A 24542-nucleotide genomic window follows, 5' to 3' on the forward strand; every position below is an offset into this window, starting at 1 on the left:
ACATGTACCACAACTGACTGAGGTTGAAAATCAATGCGGACTTCAAGGTTTTCTATCATACCATTGAGATGTATGAGGAACTCAAGGACCCCCAAGTGCTCCTATATTTATACAACATGACAACTTACCCAAGCCCTCCCATGTTGCCATAACCTCATGAGTGTAGAACAATTCATCACCAGCTAGAAGCCAACGTCAAAGACATCTAAGGTATGGGTGATGATGAAGAAGATCCAGTGGATGTGCACCTTGACATTGATGCAATTTGCACATCCCTCCACTTGCCAGTCTCGCAAAACCAATGCATTCAATTTAGATAAGTACATGAGCAGTTGGAAGTTATAGTTCCACTGTACAAAGTCAAGTATTGCAATGGAATACCATATGATGACCAAGGTTGCTTGAGCTCTCACCTTCCTACTCCAAGTCAAATGGCTAACCACCATGCATTCTCACCCAAGTCCAAAAAATCACCAAGCATGATATGAACTAGGAAGATTGCTTCATGTGGGAAATTGAAAAGATTTTCCAGGAAACAACAATGCAATGTCTAACTCTATCATGTTCACCATGATCATCTATCATCTAATGAGACAACTAGTGCAAAAGCTGCCCCCCAGCCTCATCCCATTTGTTAGTGACAAGCAAGCCAAGGAGTAGAAAGCACAACCAAGTGTGTCCACTCAATCATGCAAGGAGAAAGAGGAACAAGAATGAGAAGCAACAAAGAAAACCAAAACGAAGGGGAAAGGTATTTAGTAAATATGTAGCAATTAGGCAATTTTCCTCTAGTTTCAAGTGTTCTCTCATAAATCTATTTTCAAATATTCTTGATATGTACTAGGTTTCTAGCCAGCATTGATGGAGCTTTGGCAATTTGAAAAGACAAAGTGGTACAAAAGAGCCAAAGGAGTTCTTTCACTATGGGAGTGGCTACAGTATATTTAGCCATAGTTGATTTTTTTAATTCCAACTAGCATGCACATAGCTCAACATGAAAGCATATTGTACAATTGATTTTGGATGATGTCACTCACTAGCCTTGGAATCATTTACATTCATATATGTAGTTATTAGAATTCAATATTACTTTAGTTACATTAAATGATTAAAATAAGACAAAAACAAAGGGAAAAAGTGCAAAGAAGTGCCATTGGCTTCAAGTAACAAAGACAAGTATAGAATCGTAAGATATCTACAAAGAGCTAAAATAGAAAGCAAGAACTCTCATTGACCAAAGCTAGAATAGATGGGTGCAAGTTGTGCAAAACATAGCTGATGTGGAACTTGTAGAGTTTTCTGAAAGACTATTGTAGCCTAAGTGTGAGGTTGCTCTACAAGTGGATATGGGAAAGATGGAAGAAGAGCTATGATTTATTAGCATGTAGGACCTCAAGTGGCCATATGGTAGCTCCTATGACCCTAGCTGGGTGGAATACCCAGCTGCCAACTTTGAAGGGTGATTTGGCATGTTTATGTGCAACGGGATTTGACTAAACAATTATTTAATAATGGCATGTATGGGAGAAGCACACCTATAAGAGTTCACAATGCTTCTTGAAAGAGAAACAATGAAATATTTCATTGTGTCTTGAGTCAAATATGCCATCCAGAATAAGGGGAAGAAGGTAATTCATGAGACTTTGAAAAACCATTAACATTTACAAGCTGATCAGTCCGACTATGTTCTCAAACATGCAGTTTCATGGTAGTCACAAACCCTATATAATGGTACCATAAATGGAGAAAGCATAAGTAGAGTGAGCTTTAAGGTGCGGCATGTTAATGTGAACCTAGATTTCTCTCAAACACCTAGCCACAAAAATCCTCTCAACCAAACTCTCAATGCAGCCAATGACATTAACCATCCTCTATGTTGAATGTCCCTCAAGTTATAAAATTTTATTCACATATGTGAAAAAAAGAAATAATTCAATGCACGGCCTAACCATTTTTGGGATTGAAGCTACTTTTGGGTGGCAATAACTTTATAGAGACCATACAACAACAAAAGTAGGGGGATGGATGTGATTATAAATAACATCCGAGAGACTTCAAGAGGACTTGCGAAAGGCTATGGAAATATTGAAGAGGAATTGATCTGCAAGAAACAAAATGCAAATAGCTTACATATGAGAATATTGAACTCTACATGTCAGTAAGGCTCTACCAACACCACAAGTAGCTAAGTTTAAATGCCCCACAATGGCTATACTGCTACAACTTCCACTTTTCCTAGCTTTGAAAGGCCAATCTAGTAGCTTTGTTTGAGGTTCTGTTAGCAAAGCATAACTTGCTCCTTATCTCCTCTTTGTGGCCGAGGCTCTGGGGTACTTCATGCAGGCTACCAGTCATGGCACTCTGGGGCTGTCTCTTCCGATCAGGCATGAGCAAGAGCTTTTGGACACTGAGTTTATTAATGATACTGCAGTGACGGTTAGGGGTGATTTTCATAGTCTCACTTGCACCGTTGCATCCATTGACAAGTTCTGCCTAGCCTCAGGAGGACTTGTGAATTGGAATAAGTCGAAGGGTATTTGGACTAGAGCTCAGCAGGATACTCCATCTTGGGGCGTGGACAAAGGTTTTTCTTGGATACGGAGAGGCACCGCCACCAAGTATTTGGGCTTCAAGGTTGGAATAGATGTGTCCCCCTCGGAGTAGTTTGCCCCAGTGCTAGAGAGCATTCGCAAGAAGTTAGCATATTGGAGTACTGCTAGACTTTCCTTAGTTGGTAGAGCATTGGTGCTCAACCAGGTGTTGTTGGCGACCATGTGGTACGTTGCTTCATGTTGGTGCTTCCATGCAGATAGTATCAGACAGGTGAGGAGACTGCTCAGGAACTTTCTTTGGAGTGGAAGGGATGGTACAGAGGACACTAGAGTGAGAGTTTCATGGGCCACTATCACCCTACCCACAGCACAGGGAGGTCTTGGGATTCTTGATCCGGAGCTCCAGAGTAGGGCACTTCTAGTCAAACTTCTGGTCAGAGGTTTGACTCCAGGAGGTTAGCCATGGAAGCAGTTTCTTGTACATGGAGTCCTACAATGTGATCCTAAGGCAGTAGGTCAGTGGCCTGGTAGTGTTGGTTGGATTTTTTTGACGGATCATCACACTCAGCCTTCTTCTCCATTGGTGAGAAGGCTTATCCAGATTTGGGCCCTTTTCCATTCGTACCTCATTCGGGCAGTTCCTTCCTCCAGAGAGGAAATTGCCAGGCAACCACTCTTCCATAACACATTGATACAGTATCAGGGTGTCCCTCTTGGCACAAAGCCCAGGACCAGTCTAGCGAGGTGGCACTCTCAGGGGTTGTCTTCTCTAGGAGATTGGTTTAGGGGAGATCAGGAGATCACAGAGGAGACTATCGCTGCTAGACATGGACCACTCTTACGGGTGGCTCCTATCAGACTTCAGATCATGAGAGCCATTCCACAGCCTTGGAGGGATACTCTTACAACATCCCAAGAGAATCTCCTGGCTGACTGTATTTGGTTTGGCTGTTTTGATGAGACTGGCTTGTGCATTGGAGTGAGATTGGGACCGGCTCCGTTTATTTATATTTCAGCAGACTCCTCTCACAGACTCACCCCTACGCAGCCACTGGAGCAGGTCTATATTGGCAGAGGACCAAAGTGATTGGATGCCTGGGGAAGGAGTGGTCTCTTGATCCTTCACATTTGACAGTCACGGAGGGGACCAGATGGAGGTTATGGATTTTCCAGTGTAGACCGCTCAGGGGACTTGACTGGGATCCATGTGAGTAGTCTTGGCCAACCCCTCTAGGATCGGATGCTCCATTGCCGTTCTTTCAATATTCCATGAGAGCAGGGTATCGGATTCAGCAGAGAGCCACCCATTACTTACCCTCAGTAGTTCAGCGTTGGCGGGCACAGGGGATCACAAAGCAGCTCATGTTGAGCTATTGGACTCATTTTTTGGGGATGAGTAGAGCAAGGAAGTTCTCACACTTTCTTTGGCTCACTATACACAAAGGTATCCCAGTGGGTTCTTGGCTTTGTCAGATGGATAGACCGTCTTTGTGTATGAGATGTCAGCTTGCAGAGGAATCATGCAAGCACTGCTTATGGACGTGCCATAGTGCTATGGTAGTTTGGACCGGGATCTTCCGACTGTTCTCTCATATTACTTCTGAGTCCTTCACGATAACGTGGGGCTAAGCTCTTTGGGGCAGGGGATCAGGTGCTTTTGCCTTGTATGAGTCTGAGGGTGGTGATCATGCTTTCTTCATGCAGTCTCGACAGAGGCGCGGTCCTACAGATTTCAGTATCATGGATCCGCAGGATTTGTTTTTGATACCTGTTCCAGCTCAGGATTCACTACCTTCTTCATCAGCGGGATCAGCTTAGGAGGTGATATCGAGTATCACTTTTTGGTGGATCTGGTGCTCGAGATGTTCACACATCCTAGGGGTCGCCGTAGCATAGAGGCTGATATTTAGATTGCTATATGGACTGAGATTATCTCTTCCATTAGGAGTCAGTGGGATAGATGCACCGGGTCCTCTGTAGCAGCTCGAGAGAGACTGATTTCTTTCATGAGGACCTAGGACTGCTCTTTATTTTTTCATTTGACACCACTAGGGATGTCGTGGCATTATAGACCACCCCCCCGGCTTTTCTATCACATTGTTGAGGTGAGGAACAGAGTTGTTACTCTCCCACGCGTTGTATAATTCGTTTTGAATGGAATATATTACCCTGTTTTGTAATGAGAGTAGAAACTTCAGATGTAGAAATATCATATATGCACATGTCACCATAGTACTTGTTGCAATTGATGCATCTATGGCACAAAGAAACACAATTCCAACTAAGTAGAAACTTCAGATGCATAATAATAGTTCATGAATTGTCTTTCATTATTCTACACCTGAATATTAGTGAAAAATAGAGTAGTCACTATTATTCAGATATATAATAATAGGGAAAGTCGTGAAAGTTACCTCATATTTATGATTTTTTCAAAATCAAAAAAAAAATCTCAAAATTTTTTTTTCCAATAATTTTCCTTTTTTTAAAAAGGTGCATAATACACGTGATTCAAACGTACAAAACGTCTACACATTCTAGAAACGTTTCATTCAGGTATGAAACATGTTTCATATGCAACTATGTACATGCTACTATAATCTTGATGACTCATGTATGTCGGGCTCTGATTTCTGCTAATACTAACAACGTTGGTTGTGGAGCTATTCAATATAAGGGCTCATAAAGTTATCATGGCACTACATTGAAGGGGATTTACCAAAAACCAAGTGGTGCACCTTAAAAGTGGATTACAAAAAATTGAGCGAGGGCAAAAAAAGAAGCAACAAACTTCAAGCGAAAAGAATTTAAACTACACCGTACAATAAAATGCATGATATAAGTCATTGCCATCCGACGAAAAGCAATTCCAGGTAGAGAGAAGACATGTGCTGGCTTAGAACAATAAACACGATTAAGGATGATCTTCTATTAGCCCATGGTTTATCATTAATTCCGTGTATTGAGCTTCATGTACAACACAATTACATGCTGCATGAAAAAAAAAGGAAAATTGATATACAACCAAGCAAAGCTAAAAAACACCACCATGCATTGCATGTGAAGGAGTCGTTGCTCAATCAAAGTCAGTAACCAAAGCCGAGGGTGACAACATCTTCTTCATCTATCTTGCTTGATTCGTATTTCGGCTTCTCCTTCTTGGGTAAGTTCCACCCGCTCCACTGCTGGAATGACAGCCAAGTCCATCCTATCCTGTTGCCTCTTTTGTTTGATCCCCCCCATACCAAATGGTGCTTGCTAAGCCACCGCTCAAATGGTGCAAGGTTCCAACCAACCCAAAAGCTGCTATCTTCACAAGGGAGCCTCGGTAGTACGAATTGTGCATACATTATAATGAATGCTGATGAGTCTGTCGATGTGGCCATGTTGTAGTCCTGATATTGGACCGCTCCATCATGGATCCCCACTGTGTACCCATGTAGATGAGTGGGCATGGCAGGTCCACCACTTGAACCACCAATGGTGCTACATTTGTAGCAGCAATATATGGTTTCAACTTCCTCCAGTGCTCCCGGTGAGCAAACTTAAGAGCCATCGTTAAAGTCCTGGAAAGTTTCTACTAGCAACTGATATAGTTGAGCATTATCCAATCCCATGAATGAATAAAGGTTTCCAATCCCATGATCAACCCTTCCTTCAATTAATTCTTCATATGCCTGTATAACAAAAGTTTGTGCGCAGGGGTATGAGGTTCTTCCATCTACATCAACACAAATTGGAATTTGTAGTGATGTACAACCCACATGATTGCATGGATTAGACTACACATTCTAATCATGCAGTTACGTAGATAAGGCCTTAACATGAGGCCCTTTCATACGTATGACATATGTAAAGACATACATTTATGGCTATAGCAAAGGACAAAATTGAAGTGCTTGATCCTCCGAAAACCCCCCACGCCCTGCACTTGCTTCTTTCCATCAATCCCACAACAATGTTGCTCGATCATGATGGTTTTGACATTCTACCAGAGAGAAAGGAATGCCTTTCCTTCTCCCTCCACTTTCTTGCATAATGGGTGCTTGAATTCACATCGAGCAGATCGATTGTGTGTCAAAAGAGACTTATTCAAGAAGTTATAGATGCCTCCATTAATATAGAATACTGCCATAAACTTGTTGTTCCCACTCTCCAATTCCACACTACATGGCAATAGTAAATGGTGGATCTCTTCACTTGTCATTGGAAAGAGAGCAATATCTTCATTGTCACTTACAATCACCAATGGCTTCAATGAGCATGTGAAACCAAAGGTATTGAATTCTACACGGCCAACATCAGTTCCAAAACATCCCACCAATTCTGAGAAATTGTGTTTTCCAAAATCTAGCATGTTGTTCTCTGCGTACCTCAAGGATAACATCTCCTTTGTAAAACAGTGGCCTGCCGTAAAGGCCAAGGCTTCATGATTGGAATCTGAGGGACATGCAACACAAAATGTGAACACTTTTGCTTTAGAACCTGTGACCATCTTCCCTTTAGCCCTAAACACTGTGTTTAAAATGGTTTCTACTCCAAGTGTTGGATTGTTGAAAAAGGGCTTTGAAGGACTGGTATTTCTGGGCTGCTCCTTTGGTAGCATCAAGGCTTTTGACGTGGTAGATAGTTTGTAAAGTCTACAAAACTGTCTACCACCTTTAAGCGAGTAATCGTCCACACAGGCTCTCTCGACCATACATGTCTCTTCCACTTGAAGAATCTTAGGGACTGGCCCTAGATACTTGCCATGAAGATTAACAAAATTAATGACTTGGACATCTGGGGGGATGCCTTCCTTTTCATGAATCTTGGCTCTCATATTGTCTGTAGCCGAGCGGGTCTCCCTGGTCTTGTTATGAGTGTTGGCCTTCACATTCCCGGTCTCCAAGCTAGTCTTAAAATCCAGATTAGAAAAGATGCCCTCGATGCTGATGGCCTTCCCATAACCAATGCCTTCAATGGTGATGGCCTTCGGGTCATCTGAACTGTTGCATTCCTTTTCTTCAATTTTGGCCTTCACTATTTACTATTGCCATGTAGTGTGGAATTGGAGTGTGGGAATAACAAGTTTATGGCAGTATTCTCTTATCCCTGCGCACAAACTTTTGTTATGCAGGCATATGAAGAATTAATTGAAGGAAGGGTTGATCATGGGATTGGAAACCTTTATTCATTCATGGGATTGAATAATGCTCAGCTATATCAGTTGCTAGTAGAAATTGCTAGTAGAAACTTTCCAGGAGTTTAACGATGGCTCTTTGGTTTGCTCACCGGTAGCCCTGGAGAAAGTTGAAACCATATATTGCTGCTATAAATGTAGCACCGTTGGTGGTTCAAGTGGTGGACCTGCCATGCCCACTCATCTACCTGGGTATACAGTGGGGATCCATGATGGAGCGGTCCAATATCAGGACTACAACATGGCCACATCGACGGACTCACCAGCATTCGTTACAATATATGCACAGTTCGTGCTACCGAGGCTCCCTTGTAAAGATAGCAGCTTTTGGGTTGGTTGGAACCTTGCACCATTTGAGCGGTGGCTTAGCAAGCACCATTTGGTATGGGGGGGATTAAACAAAAGAGGCAACAGGATAGGATGGACTTGGCTGTCATTCCAGCAGTGGAGCGGGTGGAACTTACCCAAGAAGAAGAAGCTGAAATACGAATCAAGCAAGACAGATGAAGAAGATGTTGTCACACCGCCACCAACCCTACGAGCTCCCTCGGCTTTGGTTACTGACTTTGATTGAGCAACGGCTCCTTAACATGCAATGCATGGTGGTGTTTTTTAGCTTTGCTTGGTTGTATATCAATTTTGCTTTTTTTTTCATGCAGCATGTAATCGTGTTGTACATGAAGCTCAATACATGGAATTAATGATAAACCATGGGCTAATTGAAGATCATCTTTAATCGTGTTTATTGTTCTAAGCCAGCACATGTCTTCCCTCTATCTGGAATTGCTTTTCGTCTGATGGCACTGACTTATAACATGCATTTTATTGTACGGTGTAGTTTAAATTCTCTTCGCTTGAAGTCTGTTGCTTCTTTTTTTGCCCTCGCTCAATTTTTTGTAATCCACTTTTAAGGTGCACCACTTGGTTTTTGATAAATCCCCTTCAATGTAGTGCCATGATGACTTTATGAGCCCTTATATTGAATAGCTCCACAACCAACGTTGTAAGTATTAGCAGAAATCAAAGCCCGACATACCTGAGTCATCAAGATTATAGTGGCATGTACATAGTTGCATATGAAACATGTTTCATACCTGAATGAAATGTTTCTGAAATGTGTAGACGTTTTGTACGTTTGAATCACGTGTATTATGCATCTTTAAAAAAAAAAGAAAACTATTGACATGGTTGTTAAGACACTCGTGTCTTATCATAAGACACTTAAGACACTTAAGACACGTGTCTTACCTTAAGACACCTTTAGACACTCTTGTTGTTTTTTTTTTTTTGGGTGGGTGGGGGGTAGCAACAACATTGAGTTTGACTTAGCCATGCTATCATCGATGGTGACTTTGGATCTAGCAGTGGCAGTGACCTCGTAGATTCGGATTAGGATGAATCTTCAGAGATTTGAGTCTTGAGAGTCAAAAGTTTCCTTTCAATTATATGTATCGAGATGCAAATTTCATTCATATCACATGTGACAAGATTCAATTGTCCATTTAAACCTTTAAGTACTCAATACTTGCGAGCTCTTGAGTCGCGAGTCTTAACTTTAAGTTTTAAGTCTTGAGTAACGAGTCTTGACTCTTAACTACATTGTACAAGTGCCTTCCTGCATTGTTTAATGTAGCTTATTGTACTTCTAGAATCTAGCAGCGAGCTATGCTAGCAAGTTGTACTTTTGTATACTTATACATATATTAATTAAATATTTATTATTATAATCACAATGGCATGTCTTACGTGTCTTATCTTTAAGACACTTTAGACACTCGTGTCTGAAGCGTGTCTAACGTGTCGTGTCTTAACGTGTCTTACAACCATGACTATTGAAAATTTTTTTTTGGAGATTTTTTTTAATTTTAAAAAAATCATAAATATGAAGTAACTTCCATGACTTTTCCTATTATTATATATCTGAATAATAGTGACTACTCTATTTTTCACTAATATTCAGGTGTAGAATAATGAAAGACAATTCATGAACTATTATTATGCATCTGAAGTTTCTACTTAGTTGGAATTGTGTTTCTTTGTGCCATAGATGCATCAATTGCAACAAGGACTATGGTGACATGTGCATATATGATATTTCTACATCTGAAGTTTCTACTCTCATTACAAAACATGGTAATATATTCCATTCAAAACGAATTATACAACGCGTGGGAGAGTAAGAACTCTATTCCTCACCTCAACAATGTGACAGAAAAGCCAGGGGGGTGGTCTATAATGCCACGACATCCCTAGTGGCGTCAAATGAAAAAATAAAGAGCAGTCCTAGGTTCTCATGAAAGAAATCAGTCTCTCTCGAGCTGCTGCAGAGGACCCGGTGCATCTATCCCACTGACTCCTAATGGAAGAGATAATCTCAGTCCATATAGCAATCTAAATATCAGCCTCTATGCTACGGCGGATACTGTATCAATGTATTATGGAAGAGTGGTTGCCTGGCAATTTCCTCTCTGGAGGAAGGAATTGTCCGAATGAGGTACGAACGGAAAGGGCCCAAATTTGGATAAGCCTTCTCACCAATGGAGAAGAAGGTTGAGTGTGATGATCCGTCAAAAAAATCCAACCAACACTACCAGGCCACTGACCTACTGCCTTAGGAACACATTGTAGGACTCCATATACAAGAAACTGCTTCCATGGCTAATCTCCTGGAGTCGAACCTCTGACCAGAAGTTTGACTAGAAGTGCCCTACTCTGGAGCTCCAGATCAAGAATCCCAAGACCTCCTTGTGCTGTGGGTAGGGTGATAGTGGCCCATGAAACTCTCACTCTAGTGTCCTCTGTACCATCCCTTCCACTCCAAAGAAAGTTCCTGAGCAGTCTCCTCACCTGTCTGATACTATTTGCATGGAAGCACCAACATGAAGCAATGTACCACATGGTCGCCAACAACACCTGGTTGAGCACCAATGCTCTAGCAACTAAGGAAAGTCAAGCAGTACTCCAATATGCTAACTTCTTGCGAATGCTCTTTAGCACTTGGGCAAATTGCTGCGAGGGGGACACATGTACTCCAACCTGGAAGCCCAAATACTTGGTGGCGGTGCCTCTCGGTATCCAAGAAAAACCTTTGTCCACACCCCAAGATGGAGTATCCTGCTGAGCTCTAGTCCAAATACCCTTCAACTTATTCCGATTGACAAGTCCTCCTGAGGCTAGGCAAAACTTGTCAATGGATGCGGCGGTGCAAGTGAGACTATGACAATCACCCCTAATCGTCAGTGCAGCATCATCAATAAACTCAGTGTCCAAAAGCTCTTGCTCATGCCTGATCGGAAGAGATAGCCCCAGAGTGCCATGACTGGTAGCCTGCATGAAGTACCCTAGAGCCTCGGCCACAAAGAGGAGATAAGGAGCAAGAGGACAACCTTGACGGACCGATCTAGATAACTGAAAAACAGGTCCTCTTCCTCCACAAAGGACCATCCTGCTAGCTGAGTGGGAGTATAAGGAAGAACTCCAAGAAATCCATCTGTCACTGAAACCAAGCCTCCTCATGGTGCCCTCCAAGAAACTCCAGTTAACTCTATCACAAGCCTCCTCAAAGTCGAGAAGTAAAACTGCAGTGTCCTGCTGACTCTCCCGTGCCGAGTGTGTGGCCTCCCAAAAAGTGAACACGCTGTCTAGGATACTCTGATCCTGAACAAAACCAATCTGAGTGGCTCTGAGAATATCTTGCATCAGAGGTTTGAGTCTCAAAGCCAAGGTCTCTGCTAAGATTTTGTAGGCAGTCCCAAGAAGAGTGATAGGTCTCCAATTGCGGAGGAGTGATTTGTCTCCCCCTTTCGGGATGAGACAAATAAGACCTATGCACATGGACTCGCCCAAAGATCCTAGCTCAAGAGCCTTGGAAAAAGTAGGCAATAGATGAGGCCCAACTGTATCTCAAACAAACCTGAAGAAAAGTGGAGAAAGGCCATCCTTGCCTGGGCATGTCAGAAGGAAGCTCCCGTAAGGCATCTGTGAGCTCTAGTAGAGCCAAGGGACTTTCAAATCCAGAAGGTCTGCTGAGAGTAAAATCTGAATTGAGCTCTCCTGCCCTGCAAGTCCTCCAATCTCTCATGGGCTTGCTGACAAGCATACAAGTATAAAGATAAGGTTTTATACATGCTGCAATGTAGTCATATTTTCAGGTTGTTTCCCAATGGTAGTAATTAGATGCTGAATACTCTCAGCCTGAAATGCTAGCAGATCGGCTTCTGTATATGATTCCATTTTGACTCGTAACTCCAAATCAAAATAGTGCCTAGATTATGAAATAACGCAGTCCAAAAATTACTGCAAAACTTCGAATCTCGATCAGACACTATAATCTTTGGCAAGCCATGATGAACAAAGATATGCTTGATGAATAAATGTGCATCTTGCTGAGCTGTTAAAGTCTTCTTGCATGGGTCAAGCGATCTACTATCATCCAAATCATATCATCTTGATTCGATGTAGTAGGAAAACCTGTTATGAAATCCATGGATATTTGTTATGAAATCCATGGATATTTGTTCCCAAGGTTGCGTAGGAATAGGCAAGGGCATTAACAATCGTGGGGTCTTTTCTTTATAACTCTTGATCTTTTAACAAGTGATGCATTTGGCTACAAATTTAGCCACACCTTTTCTTATAGTAGGCCAATGAAATGCCCTCGCTATATCTCTCTGTGAGTCTAATCCTTGCTTTCTCATGCTTGGCTCTAGCGTGACAAGCATCACTGACTCTAGCAAGAGCCCTTTTTACCCATGTAAGCCACCCAACCTCTCCTAGTAACTCCTCAGAGAGCCAAGTGTCGCTAAGCATCTGTACAAACTCCGTCTCCTAGAAAAGAAAATCAAGGACTCTCACTGAAGCCGAAGTCTCCATTCTGGAGGTGGCCAGGACCTGCAACAAAACTGGAGCATGATCTGATAAAGTAAAAGTTGGTCGGATACCAACTTGTCCTCCTCTAGCCTAGCCCCACTGGCCAACATAAAATCTATCCAATCTAGCTAGAGAAAGGGATCCATGGGAAGTGCCTGACCAGGAGAACTGCAAGCCGTTAGGCATATGAGAGAAGTCATCTAGCCAAAATGCATCGAGAAGTCCGGCCCGTAAAATGAAATTGTCCCACTCTGCTCTTTCTCTGTTTGAAAGACCGCCCCAATCCAAGTGTCAGCCTGGGGGAGGGCATCTTTGATTTGTCTCCAAAAAACCCGTCTAGGTCCCTGCCTCTGTGGGAGCATACACATTGAGAACACCAACCGAAGTGTTCTCAACCTGGATGGTAATAAAGGCCGCCCTGCTCTCCACCAGTGTGCCCTCCTGAATGACCTCTGAAGCCCACATTGCTGCCACTTTAATACAAATCCCACCCCTATTGTCAGCTGCTGGACTCCAGAAAGTCCTACTCTGGCCTCTAAGTAAAGAACTGCATCTGTCAATCCTATCTTGAGACAGCTTGTGCTCCTGAATGAGCACAATATCCGGAGGAGAGCCTGAAGACATGAGCCGGAGGGAGTCTCTAAGTATCTGCAATCTAGGTACTCCTATCCTGTTGTTGAGATATCAAGCTGTAGCCCCGATGTATCTCCTCGGTGACTATCATTTATGTCACCGCCTATGTTGGTTGTACTCGTGGTGTAGTTAGACTGCCACGTATGTTTTGGTTTGGGTCCACATATGAACCACGTATTCTAGGGTTTGACATATAGGGTATACCCCTCTCCTATTGTATTGTTGTTGTGTGCTATTTTCAACTGAGTGAAGATAAGCTTCAGCCTCCACATCTTGTGTCCTCCCTCTTGTGTATGTTGTGAAGAAGCTGCAATCGAGCCTCCTCCCTCTCTCCCGCATTCTTTACATGGTATCAGAGCTTGGTTCGTGGTGAGGAGCTCAAGTAGCAAGAAGAGGTCGCGATACCCTGGTAAGAGGATTTGCGTCTTCTTTCATTTTGGATGCTGGGGAGCATATCTTTGCAAGTACACAGCCGTGAGTGCAAGGTGCACTGTCACTGATTCCGACGCCCCGATGTGAAGCTCGGGTGCATCACCCCAAGAAAAACAAACAGTGAAGTTTGTGACGCGTTGAAATCGCGGTTCGGGGCCGTTTCGGGGTCCGTTTTGGCATCGCAAAGTTTTCGCAGGCACTCAGGAGAAGTAGCCGTTTTTTACTGTGTATGCTGTATTTTCGCTTACGTGCAATTTGTGACAGAGAGGTTGCTGTGTGACACCGGTGCAGAGATTTTGAGAAACGCATGCCATTTTGGGTTACTGTGTTTATGCATATTCGTCACTTGAAGTGACTCATGGTTGCTTGCCACTGCCCTTGTGAGGCTGTTTGCAGAAGTGTTGTTGTTTGCCCTTGTGAGGCATTTGCTGTGTTTCCAGGTTAATGTTGCAATTTGTGATTTGCAAAATGTCTGAGAATCTGTTTACTATTGTCAGTGAGAAGCTTGACAAGAATAACTTCCAAGCATGGAAGTTCAGGATGACAAACTTCCTCATGGAAAAGGGAGTTTGGGAGTACAGCAGTGGGGAAAGTGTAGAACCAGTCTTGGGAGCTGCTTCCACTCCTACTGAATTAAAGGCCTTTAAAGAATGGCATGAAAAAGCCAGGAAATGCCTGTACTGGTTGTTTGTCAATATTTTAGATTCCATGATTGTGCATATACAAGATGTAGAGACGCCTCGGGATACATTGGTGAAGCTGTATAGTACAAATACAAATACACGAAAGATGCAGCTTAAGCAGGAGTTGCATAATGTGTAGAGGAAAAATCTGAGTATAAATGAGTACTCCTTGAAGGTGAAAGGTCTTGCAGAATCTCTTGGATCCATTGGAGCACCTGTTGATGATGAGGACTTAGTGTCCGTGACCGTGAATGGTCTTGGGAAGGATTATGCACAGTTTCGGACATCCATTGGAGTCCGTGAAACATTTTTTGATTTTCAGGAACTTATTGCTCTCTTGCTGAGTGAGGAGCAAAGGAATGGTGGTTCAGCCACATCAAGTTCTCAAGAGTGTGCCTTCTACTCGAATACAGGTAGAGGCAGGGGTAGAGGAAGAGGCTGTTTTGGCGGCCGCACAGGAAATCAAAATCAACAGCAGCAATAGGAAAACTAGTCCGATGGAGGAGGACGTGGTACTTCTAGAGGCAGGGGGAGCCAAAGAGGCCGTGGTACATGGCAAAGGAGCCAACAAGTAAATAGCAGTACATAATGCTATTATTGTGAAATTCTGTGCTATTATTGTGAAAAGCCTGGGCACAAGGAGAATACCTGCCATAAAAAGCAGAATGACATCAAAAGTGGGAAGTTGCAGCAAAGCAACTATGCGTCATCATGCGGGCACGGTGATTACATAAATGAGCACCTTTGCTTCCAATGATGTTTGGTATGTTGATTCAGGTGCTTCTAACCACATGAGCACTCATGGTGAGTGGTTTCATGATGTCAGAAATCTGAATAAGCTAGGTTATGTTGAAATAGGTGATGATAGTGCGCACCCAATTACGTAAGTTAGTAAAGTGCCATTGGCTATGCAGGATGGCAAAACGAAGTACTTGGCAGATGTACTTCATGTTCCCAAAATCACCAAGAAGCTGGTTTCAGTTGGCCAGATGGTTGAGCAAGGTCTGCAGGTTAGATTTAATCTTGATGGATGCTTTGTTGAGGACTTGAAAAATAAAAGCCGCCTGGTTACAAAAGGCAACAAAAATGGCAGAATGTTTACCTTGGATGTTGATATGCCTGAGGTGAAGCTGCTATGTTTGCGCATGGGAGAGGTGTCATTGCAGATATTGAGATATGGCACAAGTGCATTGGGCACGTGAATATACAAAGGCTGAAATCTATGCAAACGAAAAACATTGTTGCAGGTTTGTCTAAATTCAGAGTCGAGGGAATGTAAAAGGTATGTGAAGCATGCCAAATGGGCAAGCATGCATTTCTAAAAAATGCTAAGGTGAGCAGAAGGCCTTTGGAAGTGATCCACTCAGGTGTGTGGGCAACCAAAGCTGCTTCTATTGGTGGATGCCATTACTATGTGACGTTTATTGATGACTACACTAGGAAGGTGTGGATTTATTTTATGAAACACAAAAGTGAAGTGTTCAGCTATTTCAAGGCTTTTAAGGCCATGGTTGAAAAAGAGAAAGGTGTGCACATTAAGGTGCTAAGATCTGATGGAGGGGGAGAATACTTTTCACAAGAATTCAGTGAATATTTGAAAGAACAGGGAATTAAAAGGAAGTACTCATGCAGGTTTACCCCTCAGCAGAATGGGGTTGCAGAAAGGAAGAACATGCATATTGCAGAAGTAGGACGAGCGATCCCAAATGAGAAAAATATGCCAGACTATTTTTGGGCTGAAAGAGTAGCAACTGCTGTTTATATTATGAACAGAACCCCCACTGCAGCTGTCCATGGCATGACACTTGAAGAAATGTATACAGGTCAAACCAAATATTTTTCACTTGAAGGTATTTGGTTGCATAGCTTATGTTCATGTTCCTGATGAGAAAAGAACAAAGTTGGATCCAAAGGCAGAAAAATGCATCTTCATTGGATATGCTCTGCATCAGAAAGGGTATCGCTGTTATAACCCTTCTACTCGCAAAATGCAAGTGAGCAAAGATGTTGTCTTTGATGAAATGAGCAGTTGGTATGCACCAACTGTTATGGTAGGAGATGCAAATGCAGGAAATGGGAATGCTGTAGTAAATGCACAGCAGCAATCTCAAGCCTTGAGTGGACCAGGAGAGTCCTCTACTAGTGGATCTAATGCATGGACAGGGAGATTCAGATCTAGTGAATCGTCACATGGCAGTTTTGATAGTGTTGTGCAGGTATCACGTAAGGGAAAAGAAAAGGTGGACCATGCTCCAGTGTTTAATGTCTCAGCTGGTAGCTCTCGTGTTGATGGAGAGTCAAGTGGCTTTGAAATGAGCCTTGATGAGGAACTTGGGATTCCCTCTGTTGTTACACCTGGTGTAAGAAAAAGCATTAAAGACTCTTGCAAGTGATCCAATTGTACGCAGGTCCACTCGTGTTAAGTATCCAGTTGATAGGCTGAGATATGATGAGTATACATCACATCACTATGCTTATATGGTGAAGGTTCTAGAGGGACCAGAGCCCACATGCTTTGAGGATGCAGTAGGGCATAACAATTGGGAAGCGGCAATGGATGAAGAGATGGTTGCCTTGGATGCAAACCACACTTGGGATTTGATGCCTTTGCCTCATGATAAGAAGGCTATTGGTTGCAAGTGGGTTTACAAATGGTCTTTGCATCAGATGGATGTGAAGAATGCTCTCTTGCACGGTGATTTGCAAGATGAGGTGTATATGATGCAGCCAAAAGGTTACGAGGATGATGCACACCCCGATTTTATATGCAAGTTGCGCAAAGCCTTGTATGGCTTAAAACAGGCGCCTAGGGCATGGTCGAACAAGATAGGGCAATATCTTGTTACTATCGGATTTCAGATTTCCAATGCAGATTTTTCACTTTATGTGAAAAGGACATACTAGGGGATTGTGCTTGTAGTCATCTATGTTGATGACTTGATCATTACAGGTGATAGTGATGCAGATATAAATCAAGTGAATCTGCTTTTGAAGCAAAAATTTGAGATGAAAGATTTGGGAGAGCTGTGTTACTTCTTGGGCATTGAGGTTATTAGATCCCTAAATGGAATATGGCTGTTGCAGAGGCAATATGGTTTGAACATCTTGTCCAAATATGGGATGATAGGCTGTAAGCCTATTTTTGTTCCATTGGAGCAAAATGTGAAGCTCAGTGCAGAGGTAGGTGAACTTCTTGAAGATATTACTATGTACAGGCGCATAGTAGATAGCTTGATTTACATGACTATCACCTGACCAAATTTGAGCTATGCTGTGGGGTTGGTGAGTCAGTTTATGCAGGCACCAAGGAAGCCACATTTGGATGCGGCTAGATGCATACTGCGGTATGTGAAGTCCACATTGCATTATGGATTGTTTTATGAAGCTGGGTGTGCATTACAGGTACATGGGTACATCGATGCTGATTGGGCTGGTAGTGTCTCAAACAGGAGATCTACTAGTGGTTTTATGTTTTCCCTTGGGAGTGCTACCATCTGTTGGAGCAGTAAGAAGCAGCCGACAGTTGCCTTGTCGAGCACAGAGGCTGAGTACAGGGGTGCAACTATGGCTGCATGTGAGGTAGCTTGGTTATGAAAGCTACTTGCAGATATGGGACAATCAGTTCATGCAACAGGTTTCATTCATTGTGACAACATTAGTAGCATCATGCTTGCTAATAACCCAGTTTATCATGCTAGAACAAAGCACATTGAGGTACATTACCACTTTGTGAGGGAGAAGGTTCTAGCAGGTGAGATTGACCATGTATATGTGAGCACTGAGGAGCAAGTGGCTGATATTTTTACGAAGGCCTTGGGTACCGAGAAGCTTCGCAGATTTAGGAGCTTGCTTAGTGTACTTGAGATGGATTTGAGCTTGAGGGGGAGTGTTGAGATATCAAGCTCTAGCCCCGATGTATCTTCTGGGTGACTATCATTTATGTCACCGCCTATGTTGGTTGTACTCGTGGTGTAGTTAGACTGCCACGTCTGTTTTGGTTTGGGTTCACATATGAACCACGTATTCTAGGGTATATCCCTCTCCTATTGTATTGTTGTTGTGTGCTATTTTCAACTGAGTGAAGATAAGCTTCAGCCTCCACATCTTGTGTCCTCCCTCTTGTGTATGTTGTGAAGAAGCTGCAATCGAGTCTCCTTCCTCTCTCCCACATTCTTTACACCTGTGTCCGTCAGGGCTAGTGAAAAACTTGCGACCATTCAGGCCCCTCACGTTCCAGGAAATAATGGAAAGACTAGGCATGAAAAGAGGGTGAGGTAGAGCCATTGGCCACAACATGGATGTCCCTGGGAGAGGAATCGGACCATTAACCTTCCCTAGCTGAAGGCCATACCTGACTGAGCTGAAGATATATAGCATCCTGAAGTGGAAAGGAACACTGCCGAGAGTGGAGGCCCTGAAAGTCGAACCACCCAACACAACGGTTTAGAGGGATCTCCCCCAAGAGTCTACCTCTTGGGGCCCTTCCTGATCCACATGAATCGAGGGAGAGGACTGACGGGAGACCGGAAAGGCTGCTGGCTCAAAGTCATCTGGAGGGGGCTGAAATGGACCCTCAGCCCCTGCACTAGGTCGTCTGCTGGGGCAATCCCTAATAAAGTGACCTCTCTTGCGACAGAAAAGGCACTGGTCAGGAAGACCCTCATACGAGACTCCTTGTGGATCTGGATTCCATCACCAGTAGAATACAAAATCAAAGTGGGAGGAGGGCGAGGAGGAGAAAACTCTGAAGTAAGCTTGACCCTAGTAACACCTCTACCGGCAAGGGACTGAGCATAAGATAAACGAGTACGTGAGGAAGAGATGACTGTGCCTACCACACTAGCCATATGCTCCACAGCTCTGCGGCAAGAACTGATCTCTTCTGGAAGACTAGGGAAAAGCATCGAAAAAGAAACCTGTCTCGGTCCAGGTGAGGTAGCACTGAAATGCTTCCGCCAAGGCCATGAATGAATGACTCTGCTCTGATAGTGAAGTGGTGAGTTCATGAGCACCCTTTGGGCCTACTCCATTGACTGGAGCCCAAAAGAAAAGTAACCTCTGCCAAGCAGTCTGAAAACACTAACTGAGACACTGAGCGAGGCCATGCTGGTGTACACCCAATCACATAATTGTTGGCCTCTACCCAGTAGAAAGCCAATAATGTGCATCAGTCGAAAACCCTCCTCTGCTGCCTCAATCATCTGCACAATGTCTAGAGGGAAAGCAACCGTAACTTTCTACTTCCTCAGGTTGGGCAACGGGGCATTGATGTCCTACGTTGTCTCTCAGCTATTGCTGTCATGAGGGAAGGAGCTACCCCTGCTAGAATTTCTGACTCTTATTGAAACTGTATTTATACGTGCAATAGATGTATTAGTTGTAGGGACTATGGTGATATGTGTATATATGATACATTCCTTGAAATAGATGTGGTTTAGGATGAGGATGAGGATAATGATGAGTCTTGACTCTTGAGTCTTGACTTATCACTGATTTTCATGAAGATCCTGGGAGGATCATTGAGACTGTGATTTCCTATTTATGCTTCATGAACCATATGTAATCTCCTTTCAGTAGTTATTCATCTACATTCCATGCTTTTGACTATTGCTTCCAGCAGGCTCCAGCTATTATGCCAAATTATGCTCATGTATGATGAGGACTCGGTATGCTTTTTGTATGTCTTTTGTATCATGTATGGAATCACTTACAGTCCTTTTTCTCACATTATTGTATATGACATGAGTCATACCTAGGCATACCCAGGTATAAATGTTCATATTTTCTCTGCCCTAGGTATGCTTCTTGTATGTCCTTTCAATTTTGTATCATGTATGGAATCACTTACAACACAATCTTTACTTGCACATTCTTGTATTGATATGACTCCTACCCTAGGTATAAATGTTCATTTTTTTCCTGCCCAAATGAAACTTGTTTCATATTTTTTATGAAACCCATACGAAACCTATGAAACCCGTATGAAACCTGCCTTTTCTGAAACGTTTGGCAACTATGGGCATGTAACAATAAAAGTGCAGTCACTGTGAGCAATATTGGCTGATTCAGCCTTGTTCTCTGCAATAATGATTTCATGTCAATCGTGTGAGGCAGCCAGTGATGTCGTGCAAGATTTGTGTCCTAAGGCAACACATTTATGGTCATTGTGTCTTGTCAAGGGCCAATGGGTGTATTTCCTGAAACGGTTATTTGTAATGTTTCAAGGCTCGAAACAGGTTTCCATCTCAGAATTAAAACTTTTCTAGGGCCTAAATGCACCATTTTGTCTTCTCTTTCCAGCCCTAGCCTGAAAACCTTTACAATGTATTGGATGCTTAGAGTTTGTTTGTTGAAGGACATTGATACTATTGTATTTGTCCATTTTTGTGCCTTGTCATTAGAACATTTTGTTATGCAAATGCATTTCAATTGGACATATTACAAAATTGCTTTAGTTGGCATCATGCAGATGTATGGGACTTGGCACGTCACTTTTATTGTTCACTATTCTGTGAAATTTTGTGTAACGTAATAGTAGATGCATGTCCCATTTTCTTGTTTGCTTTTATGTTTTGTATCGTCTTGTTTGAGTATTCAATATATATGGTTCCCCTCCCCACCCCTTTCCAAACCCCTTACTGATGTTGCATTCCCCTGTTTGAGCTCCCCTAAAATTCTAGGACTGTTACTTGTCCCATACCTTTTTCCTTTATTTTGTGATAGATCCAACGGTTTTATCATGGTATCTCATAGATTCTTAAAGACATGCATGCTTTTGCTGGAATTACTTTTTAGCTTAGAAAACAAGACAAACAAGAGAACAAAGAGGACAGAAAATGCCCATCAGCTTAGAGGAAGATAGAAGTACAATTCTGCTAATCTTGGGGCTGCTCCCTACTAGCTAAAGATGGCTGTCTTGTGGGCTGAATCAGGTCTGGGACAGCACCAGTAGAAGCAGCAGAGGATGTGTGATGAAATGGGTGAGTGCTGTCTGTACTGAGGATGCGATGGAATGGGTAAGTGAAGCACTCTTTTGATAGCTGTAGGTAGTGAGCTGCCAAAGGTTGCCCCATGGTGTGCCACTCATCTGGTACTCTAGCATAGGGAAAAGTGCGAGAATGTAACCAATCTCGTTTGGAATATCCTGTCTGACTTGTCTGTCCTGATCGGTACCGTAGTGGCTACATGTCACGACCAGCTTGTATATCTTGTGTGATCAAGTAAGAAGGCTTCCCATTCTTGTGTACCTTGCATGTGTCCTTGCACCGCAATTTCCAACATGATATCAGAGCAGTTAGTTGCTTTGTGCCTGTGATGTAGCATCTGCATTGTGTATTCAGAGCCACCTGCTTTCTTATGCCAGCATGTGAGCTGTTTCTTGGAGAGAATATTTTCCTGCAGCCACCTGTTGAACTGGCTCTAGAAAGTCCCCATTGAAAGAGAAGCTTCGAGAGGAAGTCCCTGCCTGTTGTTGGCATTGCTGATTAAGACCCAAAGAAACAAGATGCAACAACATGCTAAAAGATGAAAATTGATCACCACCTCTATTTTGTCAAAGGAGTAACTTTGAGAATTAATGAGCAGTGTAAGATGTCAAGAAAAATGTGTATTGCAGATCTGAACTACAATCTACTGAGAAGGATATTTGGTAGTGTCTTTGTTCCAGATTCACATGTCAAGTTCTTATCCTATCAAGCAGCAGTAAGTGCATTCCAAGAATGGGAATCCCACATATTCTTTAGGATATGCATGTACTTGCTGTAGTTACTTTGCTGTGGAGAAGACAAACAATAGCCCAAAGGAGAGAAAATCCCTTGTGGTTAACAGAAAGATGGGATCAATCTGCTAAACTTGGGTGTGATTTTTCATACCTAGAGCTCTCCAAAAGTGTTGGAGATTGCTGTCCTAGAAGGCTGCAGCAAGCTGAATCAGATCCGGGTGTAACTGCAAGACCAACTTCCTTCTTTTTATTTTCATAAGCAATCCACTTCCTACACTCTGCAATGTGATGGCCTGGCTTTCTGCAATAGTTACACCTCTTCTTCTTCTTGCCATCTCCTTGGCTAGACTCAGATAAAGTGCCTGCATTACCTTTTTTAGTTGACTTTGAGACTGCTTTTATGAGCTGCTGCAAATGCTTGATCTGCATTCAATGAAGCATTTCTTTGACATCTTTGTTGAGAAAAAGTGCAATTTTGGAAAGAACCCAACATTGGGAGGGCCAGACTAGTGGGGGTGTGTGGTAGCTGGACTGCCGGTGCTGGGTGTAAGACAAGTAGCCTAAGAGCACATAGTAAGACATTTGTCATCATACCAACTATTCTAGGGTACCTTACCGCAAGGAGGTTTGGCATTGGTTCTTTGAACACGTGAGAATGAAGAGGTGACTGATGCGAGGAGGACTTGGTAAGCCAAGCTCTGAGGGTGAGGAGAGGACTGTGATCAATATCATTGAGTGCATGATAAATGTAGTCCCGATAGACCTCCTTGGTATCACGAGTGAAATGGGTTTGGATGTGATATGTATGGGGGAGACTGAGGGTATCAAGTGAGGGTGTGCAGGCAAGGGTGAACATCAAGTAGGAAAGATCAACACCGATTGGTTATGGAAGTTCCAAATGTACTCAATGAGTGAGATGGATCCCATGAGGTAGTCGATTGTGCTCCAGCCATGTCCACTACGAGGAAAGCAGGTGTTTCCATGCTAAGAGGGCCAACCTGAAGACCCATTATAAATGACTAGTCCATCATAGTTTCTAGGAGTTTCGGAAACGGGGGTGCGGAGCACGGTGGGAAACGGCATTTCGGAGTTTCAGCCTCCGGAAAGAAACGGGGAAACGGAGTTTCGGTTTTTAAGGTTTAGTACATACATATATCATTAATAAAAACATTATAAAAGCTGGGAAAAAATATATTTGGCATTTTCTCAAGTTCAAAATGACTCATCACATCAATGATTACAGATCAAAATTTAGAAATGACAACCGTAGGCTCAAACCTCAAAAAAGTCAATACAAAACATGATCCTTCATCCGTCATCCATAATCACACTAAATACAAAACAGTATCCATTTCCGATGATAAATATCATGTTGGCTGCTGGAGCGTGACATGACAAAATCCTTGAGGTAAGTGCTCCAAAAATTATACACCAAGATCATCCATGATGGAGGAGTCACGTGTCTCATCCGACTCATGAAGCGACGTCCAAAAACTGTCCAGAAACTGGCGTACGACTTTACTATGTAGGTTTTTTTTCCCAAAAAGAAATTGGGTAAGCTTTTTTTTTTTTTTTCCGGATTCCAAGCTTCAAAAAATGTCACTTGTAAGATGGAAGTGTGCTATCTTGGGAGGAGCACAAGACTCGTCCAACAAATCTAACTCTTCAAGTCAGATGTATCAACTAATGGCACCTATGTGCTATCCCAGCATTGAAGTCCCCTACTAGGATGACCTCACCTATGCTAGAAAACTCCATAATGTCCATGTAGAGAGACATGTAAGGGAACTCACATTATTGTGTATCGCTCTCGACCTTGTGGTTTGTATGCTACAGCGTAGAGTGAGTGAAGTAGGAGACTGCTATGTACACCATCAGGAGTAATTTGTATCAAGTCCCCTAGTATTGTGCCATCTTCTCTCTCCAAACCACCTGCAAAAGTGGTTGGAGGTGTGTCGTATAAAGGATATCAACTCCTAGTCAAAACAAGTACAGAAGACAGGACTAACTGAATCGAAAGTAGTATTGCATTAATTTGCTGGCAACATGGAACGGCCTGCAAAACAAGTCAAAACAAGTACAGACTACAGGCTTAACTGAAGTGAAAGTATTGCGAATTAATTTGCTTAAAACACAGAATGATTATAGCTGAAAGAAATTCCCAATTAGGCTGCCAAAATTTTTTCCAAAAGAACCTCCAAATGTGGCAAAACTCCGTAAAAAAATGGTTGCCAGATCTTAAGTAGAACTGCAGCAGAATGCTCCTCCTCCCTTACAGAACCCAAAATGTCCCATGTTGCCTTAGGGGTTTCGCGTGACCGTATGTGCAATATAATGGACCTCTCCATCATAGAGAGTGCAAACAATGACAAAGCTTGTGCATCCCATCCTCGTTGCTCCTGATTTGAGGGTATAGGTGCTGGTGGTTGGGCAGCTTGCCCACCATGTCCTGCACCCTACTGGGGAGTGCC

The 24542-nt window shown here is 42.8% G+C and overlaps 2 pseudogenes; one reads left to right on the top strand and one right to left on the bottom strand.

Annotated features, from left to right (window-relative positions):
* Positions 1-5638: 5638 nt before the first annotated feature.
* Positions 5639-7374, bottom strand: LOC147905354 (uncharacterized; annotated as a pseudogene).
* Positions 7375-7557: 183 nt separating this feature from the next.
* On the top strand, positions 7558-8308 carry LOC147905355 (uncharacterized; annotated as a pseudogene).
* Positions 8309-24542: the final 16234 nt, after the last annotated feature.

This window comes from Dipteris shenzhenensis, chromosome 1 (genome assembly GCF_047967505.1).
Source record: "Dipteris shenzhenensis isolate YYH24624 ecotype China chromosome 1, Dip_SZ_1.0, whole genome shotgun sequence".
NCBI classification, from domain to species: domain Eukaryota; kingdom Viridiplantae; phylum Streptophyta; class Polypodiopsida; order Gleicheniales; family Dipteridaceae; genus Dipteris; species Dipteris shenzhenensis.